The sequence below is a fragment of the Peromyscus leucopus genome, chromosome 22, assembly GCF_004664715.2.
Source record: "Peromyscus leucopus breed LL Stock chromosome 22, UCI_PerLeu_2.1, whole genome shotgun sequence".
Taxonomy (NCBI): Eukaryota; Metazoa; Chordata; class Mammalia; order Rodentia; family Cricetidae; genus Peromyscus; species Peromyscus leucopus.
The window spans coordinates 32,064,835-32,088,955 of record NC_051081.1 but is presented as its reverse complement, the minus strand read 5'-3'; the positions used below and the strand labels follow the sequence as shown (position 1 = coordinate 32,088,955).

The 24,121-nt window shown below is 42.7% G+C and overlaps 1 protein-coding gene across 5 annotated transcripts in view; it reads left to right on the top strand.

The window, feature by feature from the left end:
• The window catches only part of Lclat1 (lysocardiolipin acyltransferase 1), a 125,304-nt gene that overhangs the window by 78,013 nt on the left and 23,170 nt on the right, over nt 1-24,121 (top strand). The gene's annotated exons all lie outside the window — the stretch shown is intronic.

Here is a 24,121-nt window from a genome sequence, read left to right as displayed (position 1 = left end):
CCTCCCGCCCTCACTGCCTGCCCTGACGGCTCCTTTGCTAACCTACTCTAGACACTGCTGCCGGCTGCCTTGAGTGAAGTACCACTCTTGGATAATCACGCATGTGTTGATCTGTTCAGAACATGTTCTTCCACACTCGTTTTCTTGAGGACTGTAGAGTTTAGGAAACAAGACAGTGCATTGTTGTCAGAAGTAAACATAATAGTGTCCTAGTGACGTAGACCACATACAGCATGTGAAGTGAGAGTTAGAGGGTGAGGCGTTGTTCAGAGAGGCATCTGAAGATTGGTGGCCCTTTCATAGTCTTTGCCCAAGTCTTAGCATGGTTCCGTTCTGCTTTGTTTTTAACGATCGAAAGAAAGTCGCTTTTTAATCTTCTTTTTTAATGTGTATGATGAGTGTTTTGCTTGTGTGTGTTTGTGCACTCCATGATGTGTGCAGAGCCCGTGGAGTCAAGAAGGCGGCATTGGGTCTCCTAGAACTGGAGTTACTGATGGTTGTGAGCCCCTGTGTGGGTGCTGGGAACCCAGGTCCTCTGAAAAAGCAGCCAGTGCTCTTAACTGCTGAGCCCCCCGTGGGACACAAAGGGCATGGAAGAAGGTGAACATGTCTGTAAAGATGGCGCTCCATTCTTCTTTTAAAAATTCACTATCTGCGTGCCCCTTCGTGCACTGAGCCAGACGCTGAATCGCTTGGCCATTCCCAGTCCTACCCTTTGCGTTTGAATGTTTCCTCTGGTTACTTTGTCCACATTAAATCCTACAGTTCTTCGCTCTCTTCCAAGGCCCTTCCCCAGTCTGTTCTCTGTTTGTGCTTTCTGTCTAGTGGAGCACTCCACATGGTTGATCTCCATTAAATGGCGGCTTCAGTACCGTCTCATCCAACCTTTCTAAAAGGACAGCCAAGGCTGTGCCACCCAGGTCACCAGAGCCAAGAGTTGTCTGCTACTCAACAGCGGTGCCCTGCCACTTGCGTTCTGGAACTGGACACTAGGCAGCAGGTGCTCACACAGCAGGGCTGCTCTGTTCTGAAGGGAGATGTACGGCAGTCTGGAAGGCCATGTGAGGTGGCTGCAGCTAATAACTACTATTCAGACAATAGAGTGACCCCCCCCCATTGTGTATACTTTTAGAAGAGAAATGTAGAAACATGCTTCCTGGAACTGTGATTGAATTTGGTTATATAAAAATCTATATAGAAACATGCCTTTTAAATTATCTTCATTGAGGCGCAAAGCTACGCAGAGAAACCCTGTCTCGAAAAACCAAATATATATATATGTCTTCGTTGTTTATTTTCATCATACTTGGTACTTTATTACACAAGACTATTTTCAAACAAGCCTGTGTTAATTGGGAATGTGGTTCTTAATGTTTCCAGTGTTAGAATTTCTGTTAGCACGTTTCAGTTCTGAGGTGTTGCCACAGGGACAGTCGGACAGCTTTGGGTCACTCTGTCCCACTAGCCTTCAGTAGGAGAGATTTTTGTCCTTGGTCAGATACTGTTTTCCTAATACCAGACAGATGTAAAGGAGTGGGTAGGTATAATGGAGGAGGGCCTGGATATGGATACAGTGGAGGAGGGTCTGGATACGGATATAATGGAGGAGGGTCTGGATATGGATACAGTGGAGGAGGGCCTAGATATGGATACAGTGGAGGAGGGTCCGGATACGGATATAATGGGAGGAGGGCCTGGATATGGATACAGTGGAGGAGGGTCCGGATACGGATATAATGGAGGAGGGCCTGGATACAGACATAGTGGAGGAGGGTCTGGATATGGATATAATGGGAAGAGGGCCTGGATATAAGGTCTGCTTGCTTTATAGCACCACTGACAAAGATTCCCAGAATGTGTTCTGTTGTTACACAGTTACCGTTGTTATAAACAGTGAACATTGTATACTTGATGCATTTGACTCATTTCAAACTCTTGTCTATCACCACATAAATTGGGGTCCTGTTGGGATGTATATATTAAGGGTAGCACCCTGGAAATTGCTTATTACTGACATTTATGAAATGTTTATTTTAAACTTCAGAACTGTGGAAGAAGAAGTGTCTGTAAGTACAGCTTGTGGCATTGGCTCTGTGTGATGACTTGTACTGTGCGCTGACCGTGAAAGCATTGTTACATACACTGCCAGGTTCTCCCAGTCTTCCCTCTGCAGGCAAGAGTGAGAAAAGGAAGCACAGGAGAGGCTGTGCTGGACCATCACACCGGCAACCGAATGTATGGCAGCGGCATGCAAAATGCCTTGAAATGGCTTCAGACGCAACCTCGAGGAGAGTGAGGGAAGGATCTGAAGTGTATGTAACAATGCTCTCAGCTTCCTGTTCACATGAAAACTGGTTCTCAGCAAGGTCCGATTTTGGCCTGAATGTAATAAACTCACTGCAGTCTTCAATCAAGGAATTCATTTTAACAGGAGCATATGGTTGCCTTTTGGTTTTGTACATAATTTCATTGTGAACATGCTGTGTTTCTTTTTTGGGTTTGTCCAAAAAAGGTTTATCTTGTTTGTCATTAATCTGGACACGTGTCGGTTTCTTTTTTTAATGAAGGTTGCAGTTTTTCTCTTGGGTTTGTAGGTTTTAATCCTTTCTTATTCAAAATATTCTTTCTGCATTTTTTCTAGATAGTACTTTCTTGCATTAAAAGGGCATAACTTATTTGGAATATTATAAATTAATACTACAGCACTTTCAGATCTTGATGGGGTGTGTGTGTGTGCAAAAGAAGTGCATAGCCCTTTACTTTTCAAGTAAATCATAACAGCTCCACAAAACACAAGACCAAATGCATAGCTTGTTCACTTGCATTCTGCTTAGGCTATCATATATATTAAACAATATGAATTGATTATGTTTCTATATTGCCATTCCAGCAAAACAGAAAGTGTGCTCGTCCTTTTTGGTTTTGCCCATGAACATTGTCTCTGCTGCTCAGGGTAATTTCTTGTGGGTACTGAAATACTTTCCTTTCATAAATACATAAATATTTGCCTATGATTTCTTATGATTCATTTATCATATTTAAAATAATCTGTATCATGTGGTTACTTATGTACTTTTAAACAACATGCCTTTGACAGTGTGATAGTGCTACAGAATTCCTTAAATTATTAAATCTGAGGCATTTGTATTGTGTTGTCTTATCTGTAGATTAAAAGCCACTTTGATTGAAATAATTTAGTCTCCCCACACTCACAGTTCTTGGGTTAATTTTGTGATATTATCAGTAATATGGTATCCCATGGAGAAACTCAACAGAACTTTTGAGAACAGAAGCTTAAAAATCCCTCATTCATAGCTATTTATAACATATTATCCTTCTTTCCTCATAGAATTTTAAATGGCCTTTACCAGAAGATAAAATAAGTGAAATGTGGTCCAAGTGCCAAAGTCAAGTAATAAAGTATGTGTGCATAGGGCTTGAAGGGAAGGCATGGCATTATCCAAGCCGAGGAAAGATGAGTTAGTCAAACACAAGCCTTAGCACTGACCTTCTTAGACATGAGTGCATCGAGGTCTTCCTGTTTCCTCTTTGCATCAAGGTGTCGCGGTTTACAGTGGCAGTGAGCTTTGTCCTACTTCCTAGTCTCCTGTGGTTGAACTTCTCAGTCGACAGCATTCTTCAAAGCTGGTCACTAAAGTACTCCTGCTTTTGCCGATTGTTCTCAGATGTCATGGAAGAAGACCCAACAATCCACCCATGCTACACAGCCGCACAGGAATGTCTGGTTATTCCTGTTGTGAGTGCCTGGGAATTACCCTGAATCTATAATCCATGTGCCTAAAAAGAATGACACTGTTTTCAGAGTTACAAGATGCATGTTTTCATAGAACGGTGTCTTAAGGCCCATTTTATTTCCCACTTAATTTTGGTTATAGAAATTAAAAACATGTTAGAGATGACTCAGAAGTTAGGATCCCTGAGTTCAGTTCCTAGCAATCATGTCAGGTAACTTGTTACAGCTCCAAGGGATCTGACTCCCTGGTCTCCATGAGCACATGCACATACATATATACCTTCATACATACATACAACATGCAATTAAAAAAAATCTTTACAAGAAATTAAAAAACCTTTCTTATCTGTAAAAAGCATCTTTACTGTGTTGGCCATTATTAGTTTCTTTAGCAGTTCAGGTGTATTATAGCAACTCCTATGTTAGTATTTTTAATGAGGATGATTTGAATATTTCAGGGATGGACACTGACAAGATCTGAAATCAGGAAACACTGGGACTGTGGCTTCACTTTGAAAGATGAGTAGAGTTCAGAGAAAGATAAACCTGTTACAGAAAGCTGATCAGGATCGAGGATGTATATGTGTAACTATTCTAACAAACATGTCTTTTTTTAAATATATAAATTTGTATTTAATTTTAACGAATGATATTATGCCTTCCTTTCAAGGCCTTTGTCTTGTAGTCAGTATCATGTGATCAAAGTATGTTGGTGACAGCATCAACATAAAAATTTATGATGAGCACATTTAGAAAGTGTATGATCCAATAATACAGAAGTACTGTTGTATGATCAGTGTATAAAGTACAGTGTATGATCCAATAGTACAGAAGCACTATTGTATGGTCAGTGTCTAAAGTAGAGTGTATGATCCAATAGTACAGAAGCACTATTGTATGATCAGTGTATAAAGTACAGTGTATGATCCAATAGTACAGAAGCACTATTGTATGATCAGTGTCTAAAGTATAGTGTATGATCCAATAGTCAGAACCATGTGCAAATTGTCAAGTAGGGAGCTGGAAAAATGCTTGCTGTGCATGAGGACCTGCGTTTGGTTCCCCAGCACCCACATAAAGGGCTGAGCACTGGCATAAGCTTGTGACCCCAGCACCCAGGAAGCAGAGACAGGGATCCCTGGGCCTGGCTGACTAATCAGTTAACGAGCTTGAAGGTTCAGTGAGAGACCCTGTCTTTAAAGAATAATGTAAAAAGTGAGGAGAACACAGGACATCGGGAACTCTGGCCTTGACAGTACAGGTGCTTATGTGCATGTGCGCCCATGCATGCACCCATCTCAACACACAGACACACACAAGATTGCTGAGTAGAGAAGGACCGTTAGGACAGGCAGGGTGAGAGAGAAAATTGAGGGAGTTAGAAGTTGAATTAGTTCCTGATAGTTTGAATGGAAAATTTAATATGATACACTGTGTGGAGACTGGTCTGGCTGGAGGCCAGGGTTGGTCTTCGTAAAGAGGCAGGGCAGCTAAGGTAGTAAAGTTGTCTAAACTGTCTTGAAGTCCACTTCCATCAAAACAGAAAGTGGAGGACTCAGACATGGTGTCCTCTGGAAAGGTGGAGCATTGACTGTAGCTCTCCAGAACCGGGGAGCAGACCGTCCCTTCTTATTCTAGGCATTTACTACTTGTTTTTGGCTTTATCATTATCCCAAAATAGTTCTTCTTTCTCAGAGTTTTGCAGTAATTGAGTTCCATTTAAAGGAGACTCAGTAAAAGTAATTATACCTCATGATTTTTAAATCTGCATGAACCACAAGTGAGATATTTACAGAGCATGTGATGACATATAGTAGGAATAGAGTATGATTCATCCTGATTCCAAAGATGCTAGAAAAGAGTTACGGAAGAAATGCCTTATTTATGTCTTTACAAAGTAGATGGAGATGAAAAAAAGCCACCTTGTCTCCTGTCTGGTGATAAATGGTCATATTTATTTATATCTGTAAGCATTGATTTGATCTGAATCAATCTTTTCAACAGTAATAGGTCTGACTGCACGGCTGGGTACACACAGACAATGGATATGCCTTCTGTATGATGTCTTTCAGATAACCGGTTTCTAGGAGCCAGAAATCTCCTTGGGCGTAAATTCTGAAAGAGGCCTTTGAATGCAGCAAGCACCATCTATTTGGTGACCTTGGTGAATAAGTTGCATAGGACTGATGTAGTTAGAGTTTTCCTGCCTTGCCCACAGTCAGGACAAATCTTTGTCACCTGCCAGTCCCACAGCCGCTCAGACCCAACCAAGTAAACACAGAGACTTATATTGCTTACAAACTGTATGGCCATGGCAGGCTTCTTGCTAACTGTTCTTATATCTTAAATTTATTCATTTCCATAAATCTATACCTTGCCCCGTGGCTGGTGGCTTACCAGTGTCTTCACATGCTGCTGGTCATAGCAGCGGCTGGCAGTGTCTCTCCTCTCAGCCTTCCGCTTCCCAGAATTCTCCTCTCTCCTTGTCCCACCTACTTCTTGCCTGGCCACTGGCCAATCAGTGTTTTATTTATTGACCAATCAGAGCAATTTGATATACAGACCATCCCACAGCAGACTGAAGTGTCAGAAGCCAGAGTTGATGTAGTGAAATGATACAAGTGGAGGTGTAAGGGGGCTTGCTGATGAAGAGGAAAGGGTTCAAGTGACCAGAAGGAAGCCCCATCAAGGATGGCTTGGGAGCATAGTGGGGTTTTCTTTTTTATTTTTCTAAGATTTATTTTTTTATGTGCATTGGTGTCTCATCTGAATGTATGTCTGTGCAAAGATGTCAGATCCCCTGGAACTGGAGTTACAGACAGTTGTGAGCTGCCATGTGGGAGCTGGGAATCGTACCTGGGTCCTCTGGAAGAGCAGCCAGTGCTCTTAACCGCTGAGCCATCTCTCCAGCCTCAAGCATAGTGTTTTTGAAGCTGAGATTGACCAAGCAAAAGCTGAAAGTAAAGGATTAATGATAGAGCCTTTTAATAGCAGATAGTTTTCCAAGGCCAGAAGTGGGGTTGAGGCTCGACATACCTTTTGGTTTGGGTGGTGGAGAAGAGGGACTCTTTGCTGTGGGCTGGCTCTGTTCTTCCAGCAGATCAGGTTAGGTGATCTGATGGTGGCGGGTGGGTAGGCCAAAGAAGCCGCTCTTATGGGAAACGGGCAAAAGCAGCTCACCAAAAGCTCTCCAGTCCTCTTCTCTCTACCCTGCGGTCCTGGCGTTGCAGGCACTTGTGCCGCCATGACTGGCTTTGTATGTGGATCCTGGGGATTTGAACTCAGGTCCTGATGCTTGTACAGCAAGCACTGTTATCCACTGAGCAATCTCTCTAGCATTCCATATGTCATCCTGTTGCCCTCTCCTGTCCCTTCCTACTGATCCCGTTCTCTCTCTCTCTCTCTCTCTCTCTCTCTCTCTCTCTCTCTCTCTCTCTCTCTCTCTCTCTCTGTGTGTGTGTGTGTGTGTGTGTGTCTGTCTGTCTGTCTCTGACACACACACAAGTGAGAGAAACCTATCATATGTTTATCTTTCTGTGTCTGGTTTATTTTGCTTAATATAATAATCTTCAGTTTCATCCATTTTTTGTAGATGACATAATTTATTCTTTTTGGAGGTTGTGATAAAACTTGATTGTGTATAGAGCATTTTCTTTACATATTCACTTGTTGATGGGTACCTAGATAGATCCCATAACTTGATTGTTGTGAATAGTGCCTCCATAAATATGAACACAAAGGTGACTCTTACTATACTGACTTAGAGGCATTCCAGTATATTCCCGGGAGTGATATTTCTTGACTGAATGTTAGTTCTGCTTACTTTTCTTTAAAAATGTGTATGTGTGTGTGTGTGTGTGTGTGTGTGCGCGCGCGCGCTTTTGTTCATATGCAGCATTTGCTTTGGCTTCTCTAATAGGATGTGGATGCTATAATGTAGCACGAACCAGAGATTGCTATTTATTTATTTTTTATTTTGGTTACTGTTTTATTGCTGTGAAGAGATGTGGGCCAGAGGGGGGGGGGAGAGACAACGAACAGAGGAGAGACACCTCACTGGGCCTGGTGTGGGCTTTCAAAGCCTCCAGGAGCACACCTATTCCAACAAGGCCACACTCCCTAATCCTTCCTAAGCAGTCCACCAACTGGGAACCAAACATTCAAACATGTGAGCCTGTGGGGGCCATTTTCTTTCAAACCACCACAGTTACCACGTTAGGATGTTTTTTACCCCACCTCTGATTTATCCACTTGAATCTTTAAAAAAATATTTTTTTTCTTCACTCTTGTTTCCCATCTCATTTGTATTCTGATTTCCATCTTTTCAACCATACCCTTGCCAGTATCCTCGTCACCTTGGCCACATTGCCCCAACTGGTCCACACCTGGTGGAGACAGAACCCTGAGCCTTGCCAGCAGCCTTCCTCCTCTAGACGTACCTTGGGTTTGAACTCTGGAGTCTCCCAAAGCATCCAGATTACTGCCAAAGTAAATTCGTCATTAATCGTATTGGATTTCAGGGTTGCTGTAACAAATTCTTTGTCGATCGAACAACAGAAATTTACTCTTAAAATCTGATGTTAAGTGCCTTCACTAAAGTATTTAAGGATGTGGGGAGGGAATCTGTAGTACACTGGGTTTCTTTTTCTAAAGTAGGTAAAACAACAAGAAATGCATGTCCAAACAGGATGGTTTCATTCACAATTGCGTCTGCTTTATCTCTGAATCAAAGCATCGGATGTACTTAGGTACAGAGCACAAGCTTGTGTTATTTTGAGGTAGGCTTTGTAGGCCAGGCTGGAGATCAGGGTCCCTCACCTGGCCTGCCAAGTGCTTATTGCAAGTGCATGCTAGCTACTGTGTCCAGCGTCTTTGGCAGATACTTAAGTAACGGTCCAGGATTCTATTTTGCCCTTCATCACCCCATTGTGTGGAAGGTCCCTGGTAATAAAACCGGGGATCCAAGATGTGATTCCTCCTGTTTCTACCTTCCAGATGACTGCTCTAAGTATTACTTGGTGCAGTGACTTTGCTTTGGAAGAAGATGGTAGTTAGGACTTCTCATGAGCCAGAGGGCACAGGGACATGTGCCTTCAAAAGGCTTTGCTGGTACACTGGGGTCACCTGACAGGAGTTTTGGAACCTGCTTTGTCTACAGGTTTCTGGTTTCATCTTTTAAAATAGAGTTTTGTTTTGTTTTTTGTTTTTTTGTTTTTTTTTATGTGTATGTATTTGCTCCTACATGAGTTTATGTCATGTGCAGGAGCCTGTGGAGTCCAGAAGAGGGCATTGGCCCACCTGGAACTAGAGTTACAGACGGTTGTGAGCAGCCACGTGGGTGCTGGGGACCAAACCTGGGCCCTCTGCAAGAGCATCAAGTGCTCTTTAATCTTAGCTGAGCCATCTCTCCAACCCCAAGAATCGGGGTTCTTGTGCATACTTCACCCACATAAACTTGTGATTCTAGAACATCTGTGGGGAAGAAGATGTGACTTGAGACTGTCACTTAAATTTCTTTGGAAGCTATTTGTTTCGTTTTAAACGTCTATCATTGACCTTAAAAATACTCGTAACTAGCATTTTTTTGATGGGTTTCTTTTGATGTCCGAGTAAAAATAGCTGCTTCATTATTCTCTGACTGAAAGCACTTTGGTGGGTGGCACAGAGAACACATTTCATTTTTAAAAAGTGTCTAGTGGATTAGCGTAGAAGGTTAGACTTGCCCCACCAAGAGGCAGTGACCTAATTATGCCCACTATTGTGTGAAACTAGGCCTAATCATATTCTAGAAGTGATGAGCAGGCGCTTGCCTTGAGGAGTGGGATACAAAAGCAGAACATACTTACTTTGGGGTGGAAACTTGACACAGCACCTGATATCTCGCACATGGGCAAAGCTAAGTAAAGGTTTCAGTACATGAAAGTATATGCAGCGCACAGAAAGCGGAGGCAGTGGATCATGTATGCAGGACATTAGACAGTTGATAGTACCACATAGCATATTTTTAAAAGGTGAGTGCTAATAAACCAGCATGTCACCACCAGCCAAGGCTAATATGCTTCCTCTTGGTTGTCAGGAAAGCCACTTAGGATTCGTGACATCAAAGCTGCAATGATGTTTAATGTCCTAAATATTCTTCTGCTTTGCAGTCCTTCATCTCACAAGCAAACTGGATAAGGGACATGTAATTTGTTCTGCATGCGTGAATGCTGCTCTCTCAGTAGGGCTTGGGAGAAACAGTTCAATCGGCTGATGAGGTGGCTCAGCAGGCCTCTGAGCGTGAGAACCCCAGTTCCATCCCTGGAATTCACACAGTGGAAGGAACGGAACCAGCCCCTGCATGTTGTTCTCTGATTTTTATACTTGTGTTGTGGTACATCCTCTGCCAAACAAAAGAAAAATACATTAATCACATGTTTTTTAGAAAAAAAAATTTAAGGACCAGTTCCTGTAACTCGACTTGGAAATGTAAATATTATAGCTATTGAACAAATGGTGATTAGCTTACTAAATGATTCCTGCTGAATCTGTAAAATGAAGATGTTTGCCTCCCAGGATTGTCAGGGGTGTGACTTCTACATGAAGACTTTAGCTCAGTGCTGGACCATTTAAATTGTCCCTAAACACATCACCCAGCACAGTCGCTCCTGGTTCCGAACAGTTTGCAGCTTCTGAACTCGGAGGTGTTTTTTTTTTGTTTGTTTGTTTTTTTTCCCCTTGGCTTTGCTTTTTGAAACAGGGTTTCTCTGTGTGGCCCTGACTGTCCTGGAACTGACCCTGTAGACCAGGCTGGCCTCTAACTCAGAGATCTGCCTGCCTGCCAAGTGCTGAGATTAAGGGTGAGCACCACCACTAGAAGTGAATCTTCATAGTGTACATCTCAATGCAAACAAATGAGAGGGCTTTTGGAACTGTTTTTGCCACATTAAGTAGGATAGCATGTTTCTCTAATTCTTGGCTCACTACTCTATAGATGTTATAAACAACTGTTTTATATTTATGTGGTGTATTTAGAATGTTCTGAAAACTGGTAAAGAGATATTTTGTTGTTGTCCAAGTTTAAGTACCAGCATCACACATACACACGCATGCAAGTACCCAGATTTAAAAAAAAAGTAAAGAAAAGAATCGTAGACTTGCCTCACTGCTTAGCATAGAGCTCACAGACTATGACAGGCAGACATGAACAATTAAAAATGGACCACACTATCTTGACTTTCTTTGTCTGAAATGCCCCAAGTAGTCTATGGATATCTATCTATACTCCTTGAAAACTGGATTTGACTCATGCTCTTCTTAGATGGTTTCTTTCAGTGGGGTCTGGCAGTACCAGTCTGTAATCTCAACTGAGCCTGAACCAAGAGGACCACAAGTTCAAGACTTGTCTGGGCTACAAGTGGTTTCTCCTCCCAGACCATTCATGGTGTGAGGGTTGTTTCTCATGTCGCTGGGATTGGAGTGCATACTGTCCACTCTGGTTTCTACTCCAGTCCCCATATCCCAGCACGTGCCTTACAAAGACTGATGTAACAGTAAGGACAGAATGGAATCCAAAAAGTAATTGATAAGAGAGCATTTCTTTTTCCTAACTTAGTTATATTGCTGTATTATAAAGTTCTATTAATGTGGTTTTCTCAATTCAAAATGAATTACATTGTTTCTAGAACTGAGCTGAAAAATATAATTTCATTTGTGAAGGGAGGAATTACCCAGCATAGTATTAGATTGAATAAAACTTAGAAAAGATTGTTTACTTCATTCCATACATTTTAGTAGCATTTGTTTAGGTAAATTCAGTCATTTCATTTCTTAGAAGTAAGAAGAGCCATCTGTTCATTAACAGAAATCTCTTGTTCCTGCCCAGCCCACTACCAGCACTTTCCTTCAGGAGTGTGACGTGGATAGTAGCTCCTCTTCTTCTCAGTTAGCCAAGTTAATGAGCTCCTCACCCGTGGTGTTGAGTGTTATAGGTGAAAGGATTTTCATAATTGAAAACCAGATGAAACAGTATATTCTGGTTTAGGGAGCCTGGGTTCATAGAGCCCTTCAAAACTCAAAATGTATAGATAAAAGACAACCAATGTTTTATTATGAAAATCCCTGGTAAATTTATCTCATGGTTATTTCTAAAATCAACATATGAAAATCTAGTTTATACGAGATGAAACTAAAGAACAAGCTAGTGTGTCTTCTTTAGGGATAAGATTCATTGTTCATGCTACTTCCTGTTTCTGTTACCTTGATTTGATATTACTATGGCTGTGGTAACATTTGTTGGTTTTTAATGTCTTCTTGAACAGTGTCATCCATATATATATATATATATATATATATATATATATATATATAATGCATCTTAATCATATTTATCTCAGCTCTCAATCCCTACCCCCAACCTGTGCCCCTCCCACCTTTATGTCCTTTTCTCCCTTTTTATAAACCACCTGGTCGATTTAGTACTACCCCTGTGCACATAGGCAGCCTGGCCTGCCGCACTTCCTAAGACAATACAGCCATTAGATGCCAATAGCTCCTGAGCCAGGGGTAGAGCCTCATGAGCCTCTCCTATCCAAGCTGCAGTGTTGACTGGCTTGATTTTGTGTAGGTAAGTGCCAGGCACTAAACTTGAGTCTTAGTATCATTGTGCTCAGCTTGGGTTCTCAGTCCCTTCTGGATAGGTTATGCCTCTTCCTAGCTAAAACATTTCCCTTGGTTTCCAAAGCCACATGCACCCTTTCTCCCTGTTTCTTACCAGTATCCTTCAGTACACAGCTCCTTTTACTGAACTTAATAGATACAGTAGTCCCCCCCCCCTCCAGACATACACACATATTAGGTTTATTTATGTCAAGGTGATATTTATACCAAGGGCTTCAAACAATAGATCTGTATTCTTTCCCCAAAGAGAACCTACAGTTTTGGATGCCAAGTCTGAATGTTGCATGCTGTCTCTTTCCAACTATTTTCTACATGCTGAGAGCTGTTGTTGTATTTCTGGGCTGCTTTTCAACACCAGGTTGCTCTGCATGCTTATAATTATTGAGGTGCTGAGACAACCCAAGCAAAGCCCCGACTTTTCCTCAGTTTAGTGTTTCCTGTGGTCAGTGAACATTAAGATCAAGACTGGAGATTTCGGTCCACCCGGGGGAGCTGAGTGCACTAACAGCAATGTTGTTTTTATAGAACGTGACTAGTTCAGCACAAATTCTTTATCCCAGTTAAGCAGTATAAGTGTCACACTTCAAGGTTAACAGATGCAGGAAATAATGCATATTAACAAAAGCATTCAAGTTATTTGGCAAAGTTTCTTTCTGTTTTTAAAACAGTGCCAGAGACATACCAACAAAGTGATATAAATGCAGGATTCAAGTGTTTTATAGTCATGCAGTTGGCATATAATATAAAATGATTGTTAAACTATATATACTTCAAAACTTAAACAAAAACATAGTTGAGACTAGGTCAGATGGGGAGATAACACCAAAATTCATCTCTTAGGAATGATGTCGATGGTAAGGGATGGAATGAGTCACTTAAGGAACTTCCTGGGTGCTGGAGAGATGGCTCAGCAGTCAAAGAGTACTTTTTCCTCCTATGGAGGACCTGGTTCACTTGTGAGCACTGGGGCTCACAAAGCCACTAAGTCTAGCACCAGTAGATCCAACGCCCTCTTCTGGCCTTCAAGGCCACCCACACACGTGGCACACCTCGACACAAACACAGGCACACAAATAAAATTTAAAAAAACAATCTCTAAACAAATGGAAGAAACTTAGTTTCAAAACGAAACAAAACAAAAACCATGTTACCTGGCCTTTCCCCGCCCTCTCCATGTAGCTTTTGTTTCAAAGGAATTTAGGTGGACGGATGTAGCATCCGGTGACCCAGTGGACCCCGCAAGATCTTTTCATAGTGAGCACCAGGCAAGGAGACGGCTTTAAGAAAGGTCACGCTGGTGGCCGAGCTGTTCAGGCTCTTGGTGCTGCTGCGTGACTAGTCTGCGTCCGGTGCTGGGCGCAAAGAATTGCAACTGAAGAGACAGGGTTTCGAGAAGTTCCCTTGTGAACTTCTACTCTGGCTTTGAGTAACGCAGCTTGGAGCTGAGGCTCTGGTCACCTTACACTTCTCCCTGGTCACAGCTGGGACTGTGTACCTGCTGACCTTTTCCGATGTTTCACAGAGGCGCAGCCCTTGATTCTCCTCAGTGTCTGCTTTCACACACATTTGGTGCGGACTTTGCTTCCTCAGCTCTAAAAGGAGCGATCCTGGTACCGGAAAGTGTAAACCATGGTTCTCTACCTGGGCCACTCTTCTGAAGCAGCACTGCGGTCTGCAAGCGCTGCTTCCTAATCACAAGATCAGTACTGCTTTCCCGACCTTTGCGAAAGGTTTCCGTGCCCCAGTATTAAGTCTTTCTGCCCACTCAAGCCGAATTAAAAATAAAAGACCAAGTTTATTGGGCAAAAACATACCCAGGTGTTTACGTGGGGGGGAGGGGGCAGAGATGTGACCGCCCCCAAGGATGTGATCAGGAGAGGAGACCAGGAAAAGCCAGGTGGCAGTTCTCCAGGAGGTAGTTTAAATCCCCTGGAGGCTTGGTCTTGAGGAGCTGCAGCTTGGTGTGCTTTTTGAGGGTCTGCTGGGTGGGGGTGGCTGGAGCGGAATTCCCAGCTAAACATCTTAACCTTCTGTAACCTTTTGGGGTATATGGGTACTTCCTGCTGGCATGGGATAATGTGGGAGGGGGAGTCGGGAGTCAGTGGCCTCATGCTCAGTGAGAGGTGCGGGTGAAGAAGCGTTAGGTTAACCGCCACCCTGGAGACCTCAGGGATCTGTTTCTTAAGGAAGCCAAGAAGGCAGGTTGTCAGGGGAAGAATAGGTGGCCCTGTGTACGGGACGGGCCACCGGGAGAGTGGAGGCTGTCAGGAGGAAGGAAACGGAACCGTGCCCTGGTTGCACTGCAGCCCTCTCGCATGCACAGAGCATCTCTGAGAGTTGAGCTGCTGCCGGAGGACCTCACTGTCCTGGCGTGCTCTTCTATCCAGTCACTCAGAGACTCTTCACCTCCACACTCCACAGCAAGGCATGGGGCTGCCATCACGGGCTTCAGGAAGGCACGAGACCCTGTGGTGTTTGGATGATTGAGGATTTTAAAATCTTAGCCTCATCAACTCTTCTGATACACACTTTGATAATGATCATTATATAAAGGATTGATCGTTTTCACGGCCCAAGGTGAACAAGACAGCCCCCGTGGAGGTCTTTTCATTAGGTAAACGTTGACCCTGGTCCCGAAGCCAAGTGTCTGCATTAATGGAGAGGCAGGGATATTTACAATGGAGTCGAACATAATACAGATTATCCTTTAGATAATTTGTTTGGTGTCTTGAAATGACTGATTCCTTATTGGAGGAGTGTGCTAGGACCAGGGTCAAAGGTAGAAAAATCCTGAGCCAAGGCTTGGCCAAAGAAATGAAGGCTGTCTCAGAAACCCTAAGGGAGTACAGTCCATGTTAGAAGGTGAGACTGATGGGTTAGCTGATGCTTGAGTACCTGGGAAGAGATTTGGACCTTTAGCAGATGGTTTGGGGATGAGCATGTGACAGGTCTCTAGAAAATTTGGCAGAGAGAAAAGTGAGGTAATTGTAATTTTTGGAAAAAGATTAGTGAGACAGAAAAGAAATGCAATTGCTATTCACTTTCCACCGTATTTACCTAACTATACAATGTGAATGCTAAATAGTGGCCTTACAAAGAATTGGTATGTAGCTCTACTGTAGCTCCGTATCCTAGTCCATGAAGGAATATGGGTCCTTTCTCCTCCCTGGGGAAGCACATGTGCCCAGGAGGGTCATTTCTTGAAAGGGACAAGGTCAGACTGGGATCCTTCAAGTAATCTGTAAATCTTTTCCATGCTCTGTGGAGCTGTGACTTCACAGAGGACAGGCTAGGAGAAATCATGCTGGCAAGCTTTTCCTGTAAAGGGCCAGTTAGTAAATATTTCAGGCTGTGCAGGCATGTGCTTAGCTTTCCAGCTGTGTTAACTGTGCTAATGAGAACACATGAGTAGGTCTTTATGAAACTCGATTTGTTGAAGTTGAAACTTGAACTTCATGTTTCATAATATTCTGAGAATTTCATCATTTAAAAGGAAAAGTAAAAAGTTATCCTTAGTGCACAAGCTCCTCAGCAGACACAGGAAGAAGTGACCCATGGGTTTCACCTTACTGACCGACCCCTGCCTCACACCACTTGAAGGATAGCATACTCTTCTTTTTAGGATAAACTAAAGAGTGAGCCTGGAGATGGGGACAGATTGCAGCCTTCGGTTTCCTTGGGTACTAAGAACATTTCTTACCTTAGTGCTGGCTGCAGTGGAGAAGCTGCTCCCTGTGTCCTCACAGTGTCCATGCAGGTGGAAAGTTGCCCGGGTAACTTCCAAGCGCCCCCTTTTTAGTTCTTACCCTACCTAGACCTCTACGCAATTAGGAGGAGTTACGCAGATAAAGCCTATAATGTTTTCAAAGTGCACTGACTTCCCTGGGTTTGAAGACAGTGCTTTAGAAAAAAATTCGGGGTGTGTGGTGTGTGTGTGTGTGTGTGTGTGTTTAGTTTTTTAAATTAAGCATTAATAGTGCCAAGGTTTGCAAAGACTACTTACTAGCCTACCATGTTTGCACACAGCAGTATTTTCTAATTTAAATTCAGTGATAATCTCCAAATTGCCCTAGCTTAGACTAGCTGAAGGTATAAACTCCCTTTTCATCTTATTAGGCCACCTGGAAGCAGCAGTCAGTGAGTAGTCCTGACGCCAATAGTCTGTCTGCTTCATTAAAATGTTAATTTCATGGCTTTAATTCCCTTTGTAATATACCACTGCAGGACACTGTATGCAGATGTATTCTAAAGCAGACTAATTTGCGTGCTGTGTTTTTGGTTCATTTCTCCAGATTTTTTTCCCTCTTACTACTATTCTTAGAAATTGCTTTAGTGCTTAAAATATGTTCAAATATATAAAATAAATATGTAAGTCAATTTCAGACTTGCAGAATTAATTTACAAGAATTCCGAAAGCTATTTTCCTCATCAGTAACACAATTACCAATTCTGAGAGGGAAGTATGTCTCCGTCCCGCCTGCAGCCCTGAAGCTGCTCTTGGAAAGAAAGATCGGGCAGCAGTGTCAGTGAATTGAAGGCCTGAGTGAATCCAGTGCCTGGTAAAAACTAAAGGAGCCCAGTCAGTCCCTGTGGTCCTGTGAGGGCCCCACTGACCTTCCTTTGGTTTTGAAAAGTAACCAATAGCAACTTTCCATTTTTACTCTCCTGCATCCTGAATTCTGACTGATTGCCCACAAAGGAAAGTTGAAAACACTAAGCAAGGGACTTTCGCTGCTTTGGTGGATGCTAAGGCTGCCCCAGTTCATCCCTACAGTAATTGAGTTAAACCTGGAAAGGACAGACAGAGCCACCTAACAAGGCTTTGGCCTACAGGTCTTGCACTTTCCACATGATTGCCAGTGTCTTCGTCACTGATGTTCCTCAAGATGGTACTCTGATGTTAGCCTTCTGGCTGCATGGTTTCCCTTCCTTTTCTGATTTTCTGTGTGAAAACCATTCCTCACAGCTGTGACCGCCACCCCAGCTGGTCTCCTTAGTGGCTCCTTGAGAGTGTACCTCCAACCATGACTCACTGGCTTCTTCTTGCCAATGATTTTCAGATGCATGCTTCTGGCTAGTCAGTCTCCTCACGTCTGACCTTCCTGTGTTTCTAATAAGTGTGTTGATTAATTTTTTAGACACTGCTTTACCACCTCAAATATAATATGTCTAATAGGAACTTCCTTTCTTCCTGCCTTCTGTGTTTCACTGAAGAAGTACCACCATTTTTATATACTCTCACACTGGAAATGTCCCAGGAAGGGGTACACAGAAGTTCAAGCAAAATAGTTCATCTTAATTTGATGAGTGCCAAAAATGTGTCTTGTTCTAAGCCAAACCTGTAGATTTTAGTGGTTCTTATCCTCAGGATATCCATAGGAGGCTGTTCCCATTGATAATGACACAGTAAGAGTAGAATTAGCCCTGAGATTTTAACCACCATAGCAACCATATAGACTGATGTTGTCTGTCTTCCAGTTTGGGGATTAATTTGATAAAGAATTATTTAAATTATTTAAATCCCCCAAAATTACCAAAATTCACATAATTCCAGAGGGCCCTGAAATTATTCTGTTCTTAAGATGATGGGTATCCATCTTCTTATTGGCTAGAAGTAGATCTATGCTACTTACTTTTTAAAATATGACTTTAGCCAATAGTATCTCATTCAGAATTCCTTAACTCTTAGTGAAGTTTCCGAGGACTCGAGGCTTATATTATCGTTGGATACAAAAAGAAAAGGACTGTCTCAGCTCTCTAGGTAGTCTTGACACAGGGGACTTGGGGTCCTCCCCTCTTGGCATTCTTGGTTTCATTAATAAAAGGTTTTAAGAATGGACTCAAGGACAATGGTTTATTAGTGTTTGTTTTGTTTTCAGGACAGCTGTAATCTCAACAGCTGCCTAGAGAATGGAAGGAGGGAAAAAATAGCTTGCAGTTTCAGCTGGCATGGAGGCATGTTGGCATGGAACAAAAGCCATCTGGCTGGGAGGAAGACTTTAAGGAAAGAGTAAGGAAACCCGAAATGTTGGGGAAACACAAAATTTTAAGAAAGCATGCTTAGAAAAGAGAAATGGAAAAAAAAGACATTTTTCTCAACAATTCAGAAAAGTGGCAGATTTAGAAAGCTATATGGCTGTAGTCCAGCAGGCTACTGCATTGGGTAGGGAATCTGGGAAGGAAAAGTACAAAATCTCATGAAATGACTGATTATTCCACCTGTCTCTTCAGCTTGTCTAGAGGCGAGTCCACGTTCCTAGAGGTGACCCCTTGTGTAGGTAATTGACCAGGCCCAACTGGAATGGAATGCTAGAGTCTCCGTCCAGGCCAGAATATTTCCTTTCCTTCTTTTTAGACAGGGTTTCTCTGTGTAGCCCTATCTGTCCTGGAACTCACTCTGTAGACCAGGCTGGCCTGGAACTCAAAGATCCACCTGCCTCTGTCTCCTGAGTGCTGGGATTAAAGGTGTGCACCACCACACCCGGCTAGAGTATTTTCTTGACCAGGAATTTTTCTACTCTAACGATCTGAAAATACTGCCACTGATTGTCTCAGGTAACTAGGACATAAAAGCTGTGAGTACATCAGGTTAAAGTCACTATTTCAAAACCTAGGTTATTTCAGTGAAAATGATAGTCACCAAGGTTGAGAAATCTTCATTAAGCCAAACAGTCAAGTTAGCCACCTGTCCAGCAGTGTTGAATAATTACACGTCAGCACTGGATGAAGTGACGTAGAAACACACAGTTAAAATACTCAGACATTGCCCTTGAGGGACCAATGTCATCTGGTAACATTTCTGAATGAGTTGTAAATTTTAAAAAGCAATTAAAATTATGTTACTTCCTCATGATTCAGAAATGGATACTGTAAGATCTGTGACATTTTGGGCAGTTTCAGGTATTCCTTTTCACTTAGGTGTGTTCTTACATGTCAGGAGCTGGTTCTATGACTTCTTCAAGACCATTCCAAACACTAATCAGGTCAAGAATGACATATTCTCGGGACCCCTTAGAGCAGTGGGTCCCAACCTGTGGGTTACAGCCTCTTTGGGGGTCACAGATCAGATATCTTGCAGATACTTACATAACGATTCATAACAGTAGCAAAATGACAGTTATGAAGTAGCAATGAAAATAATGTTATGGTTGGGGTCAGCACAACGTGAGGAACTGTATTAAAGGGTCACAGAAATAGGAAGGGTGAGAGCCACTGCTCTAGAGTAAAGATAGATTAGTGTGGAACTGGGGCCTTGGACTTTAGGTGAGGATTACCAGCCTCCCCAACAAAGGGAGGAGCCTCCATCTATGTGTGCTCACCCCAGTATATTGAAACAGATAGCCCTAGAATGACTAGACTGTTCTCGTCTAGCTTTCATTGTAAATGTGCAATCCAGTTCTGAGTCTTAATGAATGTCCTCATGTTATCAAGCTGTCTTTTCTAATTTTGCCAGTGAGCAACACAACACAAATTCATTCTGTCTGTGTCTGTCTGTCTGTCTCTCTCTCTCTCTACACACACACACACACATCGCTAAGCAAGAAAATTGGAAGCTATAACTATAAAGAGATGTGAAAAGTGTCAAGTCAGAGAGACTTGAATTCATCCCGGGACCGAGCTGAACCAAATGTTGTTAGAACACTGCACACAGTGTTTCTGTCTCTGAAGGTAGCACTGCCCAAGAGGAGCTGGCGGCTTTCCTGAGGTGGTAAGTAGAGCACTACACAGACCCAAGTGAAGAGAGACAGCAGACCATACACGCTGTGGGTCTTCTACTCCTTGATGAGCCTGTAGGCTTTCCTGTGGGGCTGCCTCTACAATTTAATAGGAAGCAGGTATATTCATTTACATAGGAAAATGGGCGGTGTCTGGAGAGATGGGGGGGAGAGGGTAAAGAGCTCGCTGTACAAGCACAAGAACCCAAGTCAGATCTGCAGCACCCCTGTAGAAAAGACCATCGTTGGCTCTTGCCTGTAATCCCAGTGCTTGTGGAGGAGGGAGGGACACAGGCTGAAGGGAGAGCTCCGGAGGCCCTGCCTCAAAATGTGACTGTTGGTCCTCAAACTTTGAGTAACTGAAGCTTGTATTTCAGAAATGGGAAAGAATTTCAGTAAGTACGATCCAGGAGCTCTTACTCCAGTCGCTCTGCATCATAAAAAGAGCCAGCAGAACTGGGAGGTGGGGCCTGGTTTCCTATGTAGTCCTTCCGTTTAGCCAACTCCAGACCCTTGAAAACCAAACCCACTGGAGCCCCCTTTCCTCCATTTCCAACTGAAAGGGAGAGAGAGGTTCGGAACTGTCTCCCAGTGCATTCTGGGCCTTCTCCCAGGGCCTTTACAGTCACACGGGCTGGAATCTGCACCTCTATGGCGAACGGCGTGGGTGTTGTAACAGATTAGCCAAGCTGAGTGTCAGGGCTCAAGCTCACTCCTGGGGATCCTGCAGATATCGTAAAGTAGGGAGGAAACCTGGTTAGAGTAACACTGTCTCCACCAGAAAAAAAAAAAGGTGAGTTCTGTAAAAGAGGCACAGATTTATAGAAGGGAAACAATGTCATGTTCTGACCAAACCCCAGAGTCTCAGTGACTCCAGCATAAAATATTCATATGAAGGGAGAGGAGAGGTCGCAGTGCGGGCATTCCTATGTTTTAAAATGTTTGACAAAACCCCAAAATTCAATGGTTCACATAAAACAAAGAATTCTGAATCATCTTCTGTTTGCACCTTGCATTATTCCAGCGTAGACTCGGTTTGCCTGGCCACAGTGAGCCTGTCCCTTCCTCCCTCATTCCGTGGTGGTGTGTTCTAAAACTGTGGTGTTGAGCCAGGGCCTCACCTAGCCCAGGCGTTAGAGGCCAGCCTGGGCAGCATGGTAAAACCCTGCCTCAAGAGCAGAAACCAACAAAAATAAAGTGTAACGTTCCATGGCTGAGATAGGAAAAGTGACCTTTAAATGCTGCTTCTGAATGAAGAAGCTAAGATTGGAAGAGGAGTACTGGGAAGGACCTGATTTTGTTCCGAGTTGTCTGTCATTTAAGAATAGTATCCCGGTTTCGGGGACAGAGGTCACCACAGTCTTAGTTTCGGGGGCTTCCATTGCTAGTTATGGGTGGGGCTACTTTCCTTCTCCACTTTTCCTGGTACACCTTTCCCCTGTACCTTCTCTTTCATCTTCCATAGGCCAGTTGTTCTACTGCGGGAGTAGTTTTCTTGCTTGTGTTCCTGTTAAACTTCATGTTTGGCTCTGTGTTCCTGTATTTTTTCACGTACACAAGTAGGATTGTTATCCCATTCTTTATCTTGCTTTTGAAATGGCATTCTGTTTTTAGCACGCATATGTTCATGTCCTTGACTCCTGACAAGTGCCTCCCCTGGTGTGTCCCTTCCACACGTCCCGTTTCCTGAAGCTTCTAAAGACGATGTGGAGGTAGTTTCTATCCTGCACCCTGTCTGTCATCACATGAATACCCTTATCAGTTCCTTGTAGTGGAAGTGTCTGGAGGTACTGGCTGGCGGTGTGTGACTTGCTCAGTACTTCCTCTAACTTGACTGTCCCCTCTCGGGGTGCCTCTGCACCCTCCTGCCAGCCTTTGGCATTACCTTGCTTTGTGGTCCTTGCCAGTTGAACAGATTTTAAATGGTAACTTGTGGCCTCAGTTTCTTGTTATATGATAGGGTTTTTGCATGTCTGCCCCTTTCCAGAATTCTTCTCATTGAACTGCCTCTTTATATCTTTGGAGGTGACTCTGAGGCCTGTTCATTTGTACTAACTAGTAATTTCTGTGTGTTCTTTTAAAATCAGTTTTAGATAATACAAACATGGTTGTATTGTGTAGCTACTGAACAGTTTGTGTATTTAAAGACAGGGTGCCATTAGCTCAGGCTGGCCTTGAATCCCTACCCTTCTGAAGCCAATCCCTGCCCGGTGCTGAGGTCATAGGCCCGTGCCAGCATATGCCCACTTGAACAGAAATTCTTACTATAATCAGAGTGACAATTTTGCCTTATGGTTTGTTTATGTTCTTAAAAATTTGTTTTTAAAGAAAGTCTTCCAATTAAAAAAAAAAAAAAAAGGAAGTCTTCCAAGTGCTCCTTGGTCTTCAGTTTCTTTTGTTAATGTTAACTATATTAATTTTTATTCATTTTGAATCCTTTAAATGCCTTGTTTGGTGTGCATCTTGTTTTATTTTCCCCCAGTACTACATTCTAAACACTTTTATTCCCTTGCTTTGTGATCATCTTTATCGTAAATTGAGTTCCCGCACGTCCGTGAGACTGGCTCTGCCTTTTCCTCTCCAGCACTGTTATCTCTTCTTCTCTTGTCCCTTACATCCTGACACTTGTTTCTTTGCAGCCATTGAAGACCTAGTGTCCTCTTGGTCACAAGAACTTGTCCTGCATGTTTTATCCGGAACAGGTCGGATATTTCCACTGTCGTCCTTGAACTCAGAGCAATTACTTCCTATGACATTCGCTTCACGTCTCTTGAGATCTTTTATGTTTATTCATTTCCTGTGTTATTACGTAGCTATTCCCGTGTTTATATCCTGTATTTCAACTGCATTATAAGTTTTGAACAGGCACGGGATTGCTCGTATGTCTTTGACTCTGTGTTGGCTATTTCAGCTAACAGGACACCTAAGGTTATCATCATAACCATGATTTAGTGAGCATTTAATAGGCTCTTCATTGTACTTTTAATTTGATGAGCACATAAGATAATGGATTGTAAACATATGAGAACAACAAGCAGTTTAGGAAGGAGACACAAGCATAATTTTGATATGCACTGTTTGAACATACTTTCTCCAGGAGGATTTTTTTCCTCTAATCTTTAAACCTCCTGTTATACTTGACTTTCTCCATATTTTAAAAAAGAAAACTTAAACTTACCAATTCTCTTTATCTTTCCTCCTTTAGTTTCAGTAATTGCATTTTATTTAGGTTTCCTTAATGAACTCTGTGAAAAGCTATGTGCTCCATCAGTCATGTGCAGGAAAAAGCAATATATTATAATTAGGATCCATTATCATTTAATTAGGCATTCCATTATTGAATTAGTGCCTCTAGCTTCTCCTGGCCTCTGACTAATCCTGAAACAAATTCCTTTTCTGTGGACAAATATTAGCTTGTAATAATTAGAGTATTCGACAAAGTAAGGCTTTTCATTAAATCTTTTTCTGATTAAGATAGTTCCTCAAGTACAGGCTGATTTAATTCAGTATGATCTGTCCACTTATGTATCGAAGTGGGGAAAATTGGTAACACCAGAGGACTGGGCATAGTGAGATTATCTTTATATCTACAGGTCTCTGGGATATTTAAGATCTGGTTGTAGTAGTTAGCAAGTCTAGGTGTAATGTCACACTGCTAATTCGAGCGTTCCATTGAATTCAACCTGCTGATCCTGTTCTAAAATGTGTTGGAGCCTAAAGTCATTACATTGCTGCGTTCCTTGGGTTTGAGAGTCGGTTTTCATTCCATCTAGGTGGTTGTACACATTTAATGAGCCTCTTTAGTTTTTACCACAAGTTCACTGTAGCTCTAGCTACACACCCCGAGTTAAGGGTCTCTGGGAATGTGAGTGTGTTTTGGCGTAGGGGTTGGTTAAGCACTCTACCTCTAAGCAGTGACCCAGCCTTTCCTTTAAAGCTGCTGAACTTAATCATTCCTTGCTCTGTCCACACTTCTCTTCCGCCTTTCTTCCCT